This window comes from Lathyrus oleraceus, chromosome 1 (genome assembly GCF_024323335.1).
Source record: "Lathyrus oleraceus cultivar Zhongwan6 chromosome 1, CAAS_Psat_ZW6_1.0, whole genome shotgun sequence".
NCBI lineage: Eukaryota > Viridiplantae > Streptophyta > Magnoliopsida > Fabales > Fabaceae > Lathyrus > Lathyrus oleraceus.
The window spans coordinates 178,870,487-178,885,443 of NC_066579.1; positions in this window are offsets into that span (position 1 = coordinate 178,870,487).

The window sequence follows — 14,957 nt, forward strand, 5'->3', positions numbered from 1 at the left end:
AAGCTGGAAGGCTTAAAAAGGGATCAACACTGTCACTCGTCCGGAAGAGTAATGATTTCTGTTTTGATTTTATCTGCATGAAAGCCATACGTGTTGCCCGACACGCAATGGTCCATTGTAAGGGCCACCTCATGTTTAAATTTGCATTTTCTGCATCATTAATAAATGGATGTTTTTCAGTCAAAAAGCGGTGTTCCCTGTTTTTCATTTATTTTTGCAGTTTAAAAACAAATAAAAATGGCAATGTTTATCTTTCATTTTTTTCTCTTTTTGATTTGTCTCGTTCCGAATTCAAAAATAATTCTCCGGATCTCGCTGATAACAATTTGGTTACCCCTCATATGACTTCGACAAACCGATCTATCTTGCTGAAGAAGAAGGCGAAGAAGATTGTGATCTGCTGGAAATTAGCCAGGTTGTCAAGACAAGAGGAGAAGGTGATTCAGCCGCATGCGGAGCGGATTGAGGTTGTTATTCCAAGCACCGCCGAGGTCAGGAAGGAAACCGGAAATTAGGGCCGCTTCAGGGGCAAGTCGAAAGCAGAATGGTAGCCCTGTTGAAAGAGCATGCGGATACCTTCGCCTGGTCGTGTCAAGATACGTCAGGGTCGGATACCGGTGTCGTTGTGCACAAGCTACCATGGAGAGAAGACTGTCCTCTAAAGAAGCAGAACGCCAGTGCCTGTATCAGAGAGCCATGGTGACTTTGTTTCATGATATGATTCATCATGAAATTGAATGCTATGCTATGACATGATAGCAAAGTCCCAAACAGAAGAGGGGCATCTGGCAGATCTGGCCAAGCTATTTAACAGGTTGAGATAGTTCAAACTGAGGTTGAATTCAAGTAAGCGCACTATCAGAGTGTGGTCCGGTAAATCGTTGGGGTTCATTATAAGTGTCAGAGAGGAATCGAGGTTGCTCCTGCTTAAAAAAAAAAAAAAAAAAAAAAAAAATGCCTGAACCGAGGGAATAGAAGAGAGGTTCGTGGTTTCATAGATAGATTGAACTACCTGTCATGGTTCACATCTCATCTAACAGCCACGTGTGAACCTATATTCAAGATGTTGGAAAAAAAAATCAAACGGTCAGGTGGAATAATGATTGCCAAGGGGCATTGAAAGAATGAAAGGAAAAGCTGCAGGAACCTATGATTCTGATACCTCCCGTGGAAGGAGAGATTGTTAATCTGTACTTGACGACCTTCGAGGGGTCTACGAGGTGTATTGGGTCAGCATGGCAAGTCTTGTCGAAAAGAGCATGCAATTTACCTTAGCAAAAAGTTGATCGACTGTGAAACAGTACATTCACTGATCGAGAAAACTGGCTGTACTTTGGCATAGGCTGCTCGCCGACTGAGACAGTGTATGCTGATTCATGCCACTTTGTGGATTTCCGAGATGGATCCGATCGAGTATGGGTTTGAGAATCCAACATTGACCGGACGGGTTGTGAGAGGAGTAAAATGATGTTGACTGATTTGGGATACTCTCAGAAAGCAATCAAGGGGTGTATTGTCTGATTACATCTCTCTGCAACCCATGGTGGGTTATCAACCAATGAAGTTTGAGTTCCCTGATGAGGACATCTCGAGGTGCTCCGATCGAAAGATTGAGAGTGACCGATCCCGGAGGAGGGGCCTGACCCCGAATCCGAACGGATTCTGATGTCTGATGGGGAGGTTAAGGTGAATAAGCTTTTATTGCCCGGCTAACGTTTGAGTGTACCCACAGTGGTGGCGGAGTACGAAGCTTGTAGCCCAGGTACTGAACCTCGAGGAGTGCGTCTACTGGGGCAATTCCTTTCTCATTGGTATATGGAATGGAGGCGGTATTACCTGTTGAGGTCCAAATTCCCTCTTTGAGAGTCCTGATGGACGTAAAGTTGCAAGAGGCTGAATGGGTAAGGACCCGGTATGAGGAGTTGAGCCTGATTGAGGAAAAGAGGCTAGCAGCCATCTGTCATGGGCAGTTATACCAGCAGAGGATAAAGCGTGCTTTTGACAAGAGGGTGCGACCTCGGGTATATCACGTAGGTGATATGGTGCTGAAAAGGATCCTTCCTCCTCAAAACGATCGAAGGGGCAAATGGACACCGAATTATGAGGGTCCATTCGTGGTCAAGAAGGTTTTCTCTGGCGGAGCCTTGTTGCTAACGACCATGGATGGCGAGGATTTTCCATCCCCTGTGAATGCGGACGCAGTTAAAAAATACTTCGTATGAAGAGACCCGCTGGACGAAAAGAATAAAATAGTCCAGGCAAAAAGGGGCATCCCGGCGAACCAAAAACAGAAAGAAAGGTTCGGGCAAAAATTAGGGATATAAATGAAAAATGTACACCCGGCAAGTCGAAAACCTGAAAAGGCGACTTGGGCAAAAATGGGTATCCCGGTGGACTGAAAACCCGAAAGGGCGGTCCAGGCAAAAGAGGGATTGAAACGAACAACTGCGTCTAGCATGATCGTTTGCGCTTTGGTTAAAGCATCTTGGATAATACCCGGTAGGGATAGATCAGAAGCGTCTTGTTCAGAAGGCAGAAAGCATGGAGAGTCTGAGGACATATGGGGTGTAACCGAGTTGGAACTCGATGAGATCACGGGTTTCACATTGCCATTAGGACAGATTTTTCCTTTTGAGCGCAATTACCTCTTTTCAGGAATTGCTTCCTTTTGTATTGCTCATTTGAGCCACACTTTTTCAATCAATAAAATGCACATTCAGTCAAATAATTTTGTTTTTGTTTTTCATTACCGTTTTGATTGCAAAAACATCCAATTATTTTGATAAAGAATCTTTGTATTTTAATACATACAGGTTCCTTCCAATGCATGTTTATAAGATTGAAAGCTTGAAATTTTATTTTGGAAGGTTGAGTGACTCAAGTGTTGAAATCTTGACACGCTTGGGGCACGGTTTTATCTAACGATCTGTTTTGCAGGAACTGTTAGATGTTTTTCACTCACTTGCAGGTTGTGATGTGGAAGCTTTGACAAGGGAGATCCCCATGAGAGTCCGATCAGGGACGAACGTATGAAGAAAAGACGGAGTGACGTTGCTACGTACGACGAGCCTTGGTGGTAATCAAGAAGACTCTTCAAAGTCGAGAGACTTGCAAGTTTGTGGTTCCCCGCAGAGTTCGATCAAGGACGAAGGAGGAACGGAGAGACGACGGAGGGACGTCCGACGATCCTTGAAATTAACCAAGAAGACTCTTCAAAGTCGGAAAATTGAAATTTCTGTATTAATCCCAGGAGTACGTCTCTCGTCGAGCGCGGAGCGACTTGGAATATAAGATGATGGAGCAGAAAAGGTCCAGACGAGTCTGGGAGTTCTCAAAAGTGGAAAGCTGGTGCGAGATTAGGAGGTGGATACCTTGGTTCGATGAGTCGACAGGTGTTGTGCCAACTTTTCTTATTTCCCCAGCTAGTTCCCCGAGTGGAGCGGGTTTTTTCAATGACATATCTCTCCAACAGTGTTCATTCTACCAGTGGATTGAACGAGTTTCTGTAGCAGACGAATATCTGCATCCCCAGCCGAGGGTATCCTACATGTGGATTGATTGGGTCCTCCCCAGCGGAGTAGTTGTCGTTCCCCTAGCAGGGTCTGGATGGTATTCCCCCAGCAGGTTGAAGATTGCTCTTTTCCCCAGCGGGAGTATCTGTGAGGGTTCCCAAAGCAGAGTTGGGATCTATATCCCCAGCAAGTCAAAGACTGTGGTATTCCCACAGAGTGCAAAGGATCTGTATCCCCAGCAAGGGTTGTCTATTCCTAGCAGCAGCGTTATTCCCCAGCAGGGTGGAATTGGAGCAGTGACGAGTTCCTCAACAGAGTGTCTCGTATTCCCCAGAAGAGTCCCTTGAGGGGGATGTTTTCATTTTTATGCATTCATCATGAAAAAATAACATGGCATATTGCATAGAAAAATAAATAATCGCGTAGCATTTCCATGATTATGGAGCATTACGCAGAAAAATCAATCATGCATCATTGCAAGCGTCAGCTAGTCTCAAGCCGTGGTTACTGTTTGAGAGGTATTTTGCCAGAAAATGAAAGTGTTGCTCCGAGTAGTATAGCCTCATGATTGGATCACAGGTATTGTCCCAGTGGTATGACACTGGAGAAGACTCCTTCCGTCGGACGGAGATGGAAAAGGGATGTATTCAACGCAACCCAAACTGTGGTTACCGCTTGAAGATTTGGGGTTCACCAAAGGTGAAGATGGTACTCTGAGGAGATTAGCATCACAACGTCAGATCAGCAATGTTCCCCAGTAGTGCGATATTGGAGGAAATGTTCCCGTCGGACAGAGATGGGGATACAGTCAGAAGACGTTACGCGATCAGCGCGATTCAAGCCGTGATTACCGCTTGAGGTTTGGTTTTGTCTGACAGCGAAGACGATGCTCCGAGGAGTTCAGCATTGTGAGTTTGGAACCACCGTTTCTTCCCAGACATCAGTAAGTGTTTGGTCGATCATTGTTTGATGTCTGTCAGCATCATTGTTTGATGTCTGTCCGCATCATTGTTTGATGTCTGTCCGCATCATTGTTTGATGTCTGTCCGCATCATTGTTTGATGTCTGTCCGCATCATTGTTTGATGTCTGTCCGCATCATTGTTTGATGTCTGTCCGCATCATTGTTTGATGTCTGTCCGCATCATTGTTTGATGTCTGTCCGCATCATTGTTTGATGTCTGTCCGCATCATTGTTTGATGTCTGTCCGCATCATTGTTTGATGTCTGTCCGCATCATTGTTTGATGTCTGTCCGCATCATTGTTTGATGTCTGTCCGCATCATTGTTTGATGTCTGTCCGCATCATTGTTTGATGTCTGTCCGCATCATTGTTTGATGTCTGTCCGCATCATTGTTTGATGTCTGTCCGCATCATTGTTTGATGTCTGTCCGCATCATTGTTTGATGTCTGTCCGCATCATTGTTTGATGTCTGTCCGCATCATTGTTTGATGTCATGTCAACATCATTGTTCGGTGCCTGTAAACGTCGAGTTTTCTCCCAGTCATCAGTAAGTGTCTGGTCGAGTTTTCTTTGGTGTCAGTCAACATCATCGTTCGATGTCCAGTAAACGTCGAGTCTCTTCCCAGTCATCAGTCAGTGTCTGGTTGAAGGTGGTACTCTGAGGAGTTTGGTATCATGACGTCAGATCAGCAATGTTCCCCAGTAGTGCGATATTGGAGGAAATGTTTCCGTCGGACAGAGATGGAAATAAAGCCAAAGGACGTTTTGCGATCAGCGCAATTTCGGGGTTCAAATGGAGATTGGAGTTGAAGATTGTATCCGGGATGAGGTCCTTGGGATTATCTTCTGTTCATGTGTCACCTTAGACTTTGGCGGATGCCAGTGGAGGTCGTTACGGGTGTCTTCGGAAGAAGAGATGCACATGTTACCTTCCTTATGTGAAGGTGTACCCTCTGATATGTCGCCCTCAGAGTGGTTTGGTGTTATTTCCGTCATTGCCAGCGGAATTATCACGGGAGAATGGAGAAAAGGATATGCTGAGGCATTTTCCTGGGGTTCAAACGGAGAAAAGGAAATGTGGAGACATTTTCTGGAGACGGGGTTCAAATGGAGAAAAGGAAATGTGGATACATTTTCTGGAGAACGGGGTTCATTCTGGCGATCGAGAGTTATCGTCAGGCGACTGGGGTTCAAACTGGAGATCGGGGTTCATTATGCTGGCAAGAAGGAGTGCTGAGGCATTTTCTGGGGTTCAAATGCAGAGATCTGAGGGTCGTTTGCGCAGAAAAGAAGTTTTCGGGGTTCAAGAAAATGAAAAAAAGAAGATAAGAAAATTTTGGGGTTCAAGAAAAGCACAAGAAAAAGAAGAAAGAATAATAATCCCGAGCGGATGTGTGGTGATCAGACCATGGTTGTCCCTGTGTTACCATTTATTTTGGTATCCAGGTCGACGTTTTTCAGAGATTGTTTCTTCGCCGATGCTGACAGGCGTTGTTAATTATTATCCCATCAGAGTGCAAATTGTTCGTCTGTTCTTGGTATTCAATCACTCTTCATCCTGATCATCCGAAAGCCGAGGCTATTCGTATCGACAGGTTCACAGTGGATTGAATAGGGGCAGCTGTAACACCTCAAAATTTGCCCTCCTCTCTTGGGACTAGCATTAACATATTTGCATTTCATTTTTAGGTCATTAGGCATTTCATATTGCATATCATGTGGTTACATAGTGCAAGCCATCTTCCCAAGTCTTAATCAGGAGATGAGGAAGTTCAAAGGTGCAAGCTAGGGTTTAATGACTGATCATGGGCCATCTGAGGATTGGACTGTGAATTAGGGTTTCATGATTTCCAAGGATATTGGTCTTCATCTTGTTTGAATTGATACATCATCATCATCATGGTTGGATGTCATCAGGAGATTGGAGAAGATTCCTTGAGATTAGGGTTTTGACCACTGGTCAACCCTAATCAGTTGTATTGGGCCAATCAGGGCTGGATCAGGAGATGGGGTTTATGAAGGAGATGAGGATCATTTTGTGACTATATGGTGCTTATGGAGGCTAGGGTATCACCCTTGAGCCATTTCAGTTGGAAATTGGGGTTCAAATTGATCTATGCATTGCCAGATTCATCTATCAGATGAAAAGTCAACTGTGGTCAACTGTACATGATCTGATGGATTTGGAGGTGAAAGTGAGTTGGATACACCTCATTCATGTTGGAACAAGTGTTAAATGACATCTCAAAGCGTAAGAATGAAGAAAATCAAGTCAGGACAAAAACTGCCAAAAATAGCAACTGACTTGTAATAGAAGTTTCCAAAAATGGAAAGTTTTTGACCTCAAAAACAGAAGTCCAAGGAAGCTTCAAATGAAAAATTGTTCAACATGACAGATGTAGATCTTGTTCTCACCTTTCCAAAAAGTCCAAGAACTTGAAAATCCAATGTACGGTTTGCAAGATATGGCTCAGTGAATTTCAGAAAAGACCGTAATCAGGAGGCCATAACTACCACATACTTTGTCCAAATTGCAAGTTCTTTATATGCACAAACTCCATTTGACATGTACTTTGAGGGTGCATCATTGGATTTTCCCAAAAATGGCCAAGGCAAAAAGTCACTTTTCAACTGGACAGCTGAATTGGACCAGGGGCAAAATCGTCCAAATGTCAAAATAATTGGAATTTTTGAATGGGACTTTTTCCAACACCTCAGGAATGGCATTTGGAGTGTGTTTGAATATTCATTTCATGCATAGGCCTTTTAAATTGAGATTTGGCTTGAAAAGTGAAATGGTGAAAATTGGTCATTTTGCATACACATAGTGAATTTGAGAATGGAGCAACCAATGGACATGAAACAAGTTTCTACACATCACATGTGTCATTTGGGGATTGCTTGAGCTGTCAAAACAGCTGGCACTAGCTGTCATTGTGTATTGGCCATTTTACCCTCCATTTGCAAAATTGCATTTTTCACTAATTATGCCAAAATGCTAATTAACATGATTAGTGATGGATTAAGCTACCATATATATTCATAATCTTCCTCTAATCATAACTGAATCATCATTTCACCAAAATTCAGATCTAAAACTCTCCAATTCTCTCACATTTTCTCAAGAACTCAAGAACTTCAATTTCACCAAACTTCATCATTCTTCAACCAAACCTTGAAATTCCTTTTGCATTCATCTTGTATCATCAGATGCTTGATCTGTTTTTGCTCTTTATCATCAATCAAGCACTGGTTCATGACTGTTCCAAGAAGCTTCGACAATGGCAAATCGCGATTATGAGCACTAGGAGCGGAATCCAGCAAATCTAAACACATCATTCACCTTCCACTAGCTTGCACTACAACTGTTTGGAGGAATTAAGCTTCAAAAACCGCGGATTCCACACTGCCATATCCAAGTGAGTAAAATTCGAATGGCACGATTTGTCTAATTACTATATGCTTTGTGTAGATCATGCTTCGTAGATTACGGTGATAGTTTTAGAATTGCAAATGATGAACCATAGGAGAAGAAATCTTGAATTGAAGTTTCGTGTCCAAACCCTAACCTCTTCGATTCGCATGATTTAGGAATTGTTAGGTTATAATAAGTTGATATTCGTATTCCTCATGTTCATACGGTTCTAACGAGTATCCATTTGCTAATTTCCATGATGATTTGATGCTCTTGGCTTTTCTGCGTTTCTGGAAAACACGACGAGGAAGACGAGATTTCTGTGCGCAAAAGTGCTGTAGATCTTCATTTCCGTTTAAACATTCAAATTTCGTGTTTCCCTCCCGCGCCATATTTAATTACGAAACTGCCATTATGAACTTTAATTAATTCATTTAATTATTAAAAAATTGCAAACATCTTTAAAAATTCATAAAAAATAGTAGGAAATTCCTAAAAATGTGAGGATTTTTTCCTTGACTTTGTTGACTTGTGTAGGATTTTTTTGACCTATTGGTCAAAGTTGTGCTTGGCAAATATTTTATTTGGCATAGGCTTTTCTAATGTATGTCACATTTTGATACATTTTGGCAATTTGATCATGAAATACTCATATCATAAGATAAATGGCTGAAAATTTTTGTGGTGGTTCTTGACTCATTGAGGATTAGTTATATGTAAATTTCATGAATTTTTGATACCTGGTTAGAGAGCAGCAAATTCTGGAACTTAGGTGTGACAATTTGTGTCACACCTCTTGATGTCAACTTGTTGAATTTAATTGGATGACCTATGCATGTTGGATTAATGTGAAATTTTGCATGATGACTTGTTGATATGTTAGGATGTTGCATGAATTTTTGTAGAATTTTTCACTGTATTTTCAATTTAATCTTGATTTTTCATTTCTGGTTATTGAAATTGCAAGCTCATGTGACATAGGTTGGTAGATTGATTGGGAAATCCTCATATTGTATTGTATGGCCATGAAATTTGATATGCATGAACTAGACACATTGTGTGACCTCCCTGTTTTGGTCTCATCCATTTCTTTTTTGTTTTCAATGAGATATGAATTTTTGAATTGGATGTATGCATTGATGGTGTGAATTGAAGCATGAAATTGTGTCTGTTTTTGTTGATTTTCATTGACATGGTTCCATTTGCCCAATTGAGCTCAAATTTGACATGGTAGACCTTGATTATCCCCTGTTTAGGTGTATTTAATTTGAGATTTTTTTGATGTGTTTTGGCATGGCTTTGAATGCAATACTTCTGTTTGTATATTTGGTGCTTCATTTGAACCAATATGGATTGTTTTGTGCATGAATTGAGCATGATGGATGATATAAACATGAGACCAATGATGTTTGCTCTTGTTTGATGATAATTTGATGTTGGATGGTGGATACCTTGCTGTTTTAACTTTTTTCTTGCTTTTGGACCCTAGGCTTGGCCTAGTGGTCTAGTTGCTAATATTTGCTTGATTTTTCAGGATCAAAAAAGCAATGTACATGGAGAATGATACAAGTTGGTTTTAATTGATGTTGTGGATGTTTGTACACTAACATAACATTGTTTTGTAGGTGTTGGAGCTTGGGCTTAAGCCTTGAGCTTGCTTTGTGTTGTATTGTTTAAACTGTTTGATTGTTTGCTGTATAGTTTGTCTGATTGAGTACTAACTGTGTTTGACTGTTTCCAGGTACTTTAGTTGCTCAGTTCCTTGTGAACTATTGCTTTGCTTTGCTTAAGCAATTGGCATTGAGGTAAGTCTTCTTGACTTCATGTAGTCTGGAGACCCGGCTGTTACCGGGCCGGGCAAATAAATGTCTGAAGTCCTCCTTAAGAGGCAATGATTGTGTATGTTTATTTTTCAAGCCCAAGCAGGAAAAGCCCTTCAAGTAAGGCAATTGGTGGAAGGTAGGGACAAGCAACCTGTCCCCCACTATTCAGTGAGTCTTCTCCTTGCTCCCATTACATGGTTGTAGCATTGAGATCAAAAGCCCAAGATCCGTGCAGTGCACAATTGAGTCGGAGTCATCGAGTATAGAAGGGTTCCCCTATTCTGGACCCATGCTCATTTGTCAGCTCTCCCTGGTTAGGGATAAGAGCTGTGAGGTCTGATCCTCACTTCATCCCATCATCTGCTTCACCTTAGCCTCGTAATGGCAAGGTTAAGAGCAAACCCAGCCTGTACAGACGATTGCTTAGGCAGTCAAACCTGATTGATTGAGCCCCTTGTTTGGCTATAGTGCGTGTTATGTGGATATCTGATTGACATGCTTGTTTGAGATACCTGTTCTCATTTGATGATATATGATTGTATGCTTGTGTGCTAGCTTCTTTCCTGGTTAGGTTAGTTTGCTTATGCAAGTAGGATAGAAAACCGAACTTAGGGTTAACGATGCATGACAACATTAGGCTCGAGTCTCAGCTCCCTAGTTGTGTATCTTTCCCCGGTTTCTGGTTAGCAATTTAGTCCCTTTCAGGGGAACTACATCGCCCTGATCCTCGTTCCAGACGAGGTATGTAGGCAGGTGGTCGTGCGAGACCACTCCGGGCGCCTTTTTATTTATTTGTGTATGTTGTTTGGTGTTTTGGGTTCGGATGCTGACGTAAGTCCAGGATTGGCTGTCGGGCTCCATGTTTGCCCATTTGAGTGTGTTTTGGTTCGGATGCCGACGTAATTCCATCCAGTGGTTGTCGGGCTCCATGTTTGCCACCCTTGCTTGTTTGTATGTTTTGTGTTGTTTGGCGTGCGTAAGCCGAACTACAGTGGCTCTGATTCTTGTTCCAGACAAGATATGTAGGCATAAGGTGCGATACCTTATCGAGCCCGTTTCTCCTAACCCCACCTGCGTTCCCCGTGTGTGTGTGTGATGTTTAGCAACCTTTTCTTTATTCTAGGACGTGGATCCCGTCGAGTACGACGGACGTGAGGGGTGCTAATACCTTCCCCTTGCGTAACCGACTCCCGAACCTTTTCTCTCTGGTCGCGAGACCATGTCTTTCCAGGTTTCTCTGAGCGTTTCCTTTCCCTATCTTGGGATAAATAACGTTTAGTGGCGGCTCTGTGTGTTTTTATTTTTAGGCTCGCCGGTTGATTTTTCGCAGGATGCGACAACTATGCCCCGTTCTCTGTCAGCTTCACCCAAGTTTCAAGGGACCGAACAAGCCAATCACTTCTATCCGACAGCAAGAGATGAGATGCTTGAAGACATAATGACGGTAGTGGATTAGAATCAATAGGACGTTTTCGGCATAGCTTTCTCTTTGTTTTCTTGACAATTTCCTCTTACTAGGATTTCTGTCTCCTTGTACACAAATTGCCTGTTTATAGGCCCTCTTTCAAAATCAATACAATTTCATTTCCAAAAAAATGCTTTTGTTTTACCTTTTCTGTTTTGTTTGCGTAAACGTCCATTGATTTAACTTGAATTGGTATATGCATTTGAATATGATCAATGTTTACCAAAAATGCATGCCTAGAATAGTAATAGCGATTACTACACGACTTCAGGATCGAGGAAAAGGTCTAACCAGGCTTTCCAATGAATCTGTTGCCAATTCTATTCCCCGGCTAAGCCAGTTATTCCCCAGAAGAAATGGGCATCACTAGACGGACTGGTCATCTCTTCCACCCCCAGCCAGGCTCTGTTGAGTGGTTCCATCGTCAGACAGAAATCAAGTATCCCCCGGCTAAGAAAGGGTCATCAATACAAATATCTCCGACCAGAAGACCGAGATTCACTTTCCCCCAGTAGAGTCCCCAGAAGAACGTTTCAGACACATAGTGCATTCATTACATCATCTCACATCACATACCTACATACAATTTTCGTTCCGCATCATATACATTACATCATTTCATAACATATACATGTATACAATGCTCTCATTCATTCCAGACGCATAATTCACTCATTACATCATTTCACAGCATACGCATGCATACAACATTTGCATCTCATGCATCATGACATGGCATGAAGCTAACTTTATTTTTCAGGTCAATTATCCTCCTGACATAGTCAAAACAAAGGTCCATTCAGACGGACATCCTTATCAATTACATTCAGGATTCAACTACATCTTTCAGATACACTCCATGACAACATTCATTCTGACATCCTCCTAACGATGGCATCTATAAGCCCATCCCAGACATTTATTGCAAATACAGCATACACAAATACTATCAGATATGGCCTACCGTACGGTCCATCCTGATTCATCTCAACACATGACTCCTTCAACTCAGATACGATCTAGCGTGCAATCCATTCTGACCTTCAATAACTCAAAGACAGTCTAATGTACGACCAAGTTAGACCTTCAAATCTTCAAATACCACTCAAAAACAGTCTAATGTACGACCAAGTTAGACCTTCAAGTCAGATTCTGCAAAGACAGTCTAATGTACGACCAAGTTAGACCTTCAAGTCAGATTCTATTCAAAGACAGTCTAATGTGCGACCAAGTTAGACCGTCAAGTCCTCGGATTCTGCCCAGATATAGTCTAATGTACGACCAAGTTAGACCAGATTCTGCTCAGTGACAGTCTAATGTGCGACCAAGTTAGACCGTCAAGTCCTCGGATTCTGCTCAGATACCGTCTAATGTACGACCAAGTTAGACCCTCAAGTCAGATTCTGCAAATACAGTCTAATGTACGACCAAGTTAGACCTTCAAATCCTCAAATTCTATTCAGTGACAGTCTAATGTACGGCCAAGTTAGACCTTCAAGTCAGATTCTATTCAGTGACAGTCTAAGGTACGACCAAGTTAGACCAGATGCTGCTCAGATACAGTCTAATGTACGACCAAGTTAGACCAGATGCTGCTCAGATACAGTCTAATGTACGACCCAGTTAGACCTTCATCTACTCAGATGCTACCTTCGGACAGGTACATTTCTGAATGGTAGTCTAGTATACGGCTACTCCCTCCTCAGATGCTACCTTCGGACAGGTACATTTCTGAATGGTAGTCTAGTATACGGCTACTCCCTTACTCAGATGCTACCTTCGGACAGGTACATTTCTGAATGGTAGTCTAGTATACGGCTACTCTTTACTCAGATGCTACCTTCGGACAGGTACATTTCTGAATGGTAGTCTAGTATACGGCTACTCCCTTACTCAGATGCTACCTTCGGACAGGTACATTTCTGAATGATAGTCTAGTATACGGCTACTCCCTCCTCAGATGCTACCTTCGGACAGGTACATTTCTGAATGGTAGTCTAGTATACGGCTACTCCCTCCTCAGATGCTACCTTCGGACAGGTACATTTCTGAATGGTAGTCTAGTATACGGCTACTCCCTCCTCAGATGCTACCTTCGGACAGGTACATTTCTGAATGGTAGTCTAGTATACGGCTACTCCCTCCTCAGATGCTACCTTCGGACAGGTACATTTCTGAATGGTAGTCTAGTATACGGCTACTCCCTTACTCAGATGCTACCTTCGGACAGGTACATTTCTGAATGGTAGTCTAGTATACGACTACTCCCTTTTAAGCAGATTCAGCCTAACGGACGGCTCATTCTGTTACTCAGATGCTACCTTCGGACAGGTACATTTCTGAATGGTAGTCTAGTATACGACTACTCCCTTTAAAGCAGATTCAGCCTAACGGACGGCTCATTCTGTTACTCAGATGCTACCTTCGGACAGGTACATTTCTGAATTGTAGTCTAGCATACGACTACCCCCTTTCATCATCAGACACAGCCTAACGAACGGCTCATCCTGCGACTCCAATACAGCCTGTCATAAGACCCATTCGGATCTTCAGCTCAGAGACGATCTAGCGTACGATCCGTTCTGATTTTTCATCCTCGGCAAAGTCATCCGCCTAACGAACGGCCCACTCTGGTATTCAGATACGGTCCGGTGTATGATCCATTCTGATCCCTCATCCCCAGCAGTATATAGCATACTCCGACTCCCCGGCGAAGTCGACAGCATAATGGATGACTCACTATACGGTCTGATGTACGACCCGGTGTGACACCCATGTCTCCAGATATCGTCTAACGTACGACAGAATCTGGAAATCTCCTCATCAAACTTCCTGGATGGCATCTTTAAGCCCATCTCCGTCAAGACTGATGGACAAGCGCAAATTGTTGGGGCATTCTAGTGTTCAATAATCTTTCACCTCCAGACCACGAACGGCACATACCATTCTGACTCTCTCGGTTCAAGAATATTGAACAGGGGCAGCTGTCATACCCCAAAATTTGCCCATTAATATTTCAAGACATTTTTCAGGGGCATTCCGACTCATTTTATGGCACTGATCTTAAAGGGACAAAGGCCCAGCTCACGAATGGCCCAATCCAGAAAATGGCCCAAACTGGCCTGTTCGCTACACGCTCGCCTAGCGAACGTTACGTTCGCTACACGCTCGCCTAACGAACGTTCGCTACACGCTCGCCTAGCGAAGCAAACGTTCGCTACCAGCTCGCCTAGCGAGGCTGACAGACAACAAAAAATTTCGGGCTTCGTTCTGAGCCCATTAGGTCATGAAAAAGGGCATTATAAATACCAGCACTTCAGTAATGAAAGGGAGGACGAAAAACAGAGGGAGACAGACGAAAACCCTGGCACAAAAACCCTGGAGGCTACTTTAGAAACCCTGAAGGCCGCTCCTCCGCTCCGAAGCTACCACCGCCCAACTCAATCCGGCTCGCCAATTCAAGGTTGCAATTTGATTGCAAACAGGTTTGCATTACTATTATCGCTTTATTTTCTTAATTTGCATGTGATACCGCTTTATGTTCTTAACTTGCATATGATATTATAATTGAATTCATAAACATATTTGAGGTTTTGCATGTGAATTTAAGTGTGCCTGAATATTGTGAATGCTGAACCGTATAATTATGTGTTGGATGCCATAAGCCATGCCGCAGGTTGAAGTCATATTGTTCTGAAATTCAAAACCCGCAGCCGCTCGCTAGCACATCGCTAAGCGAGCATGTAGCGAGTATTCGCTAGGCCCTCGCTAGGCGAGG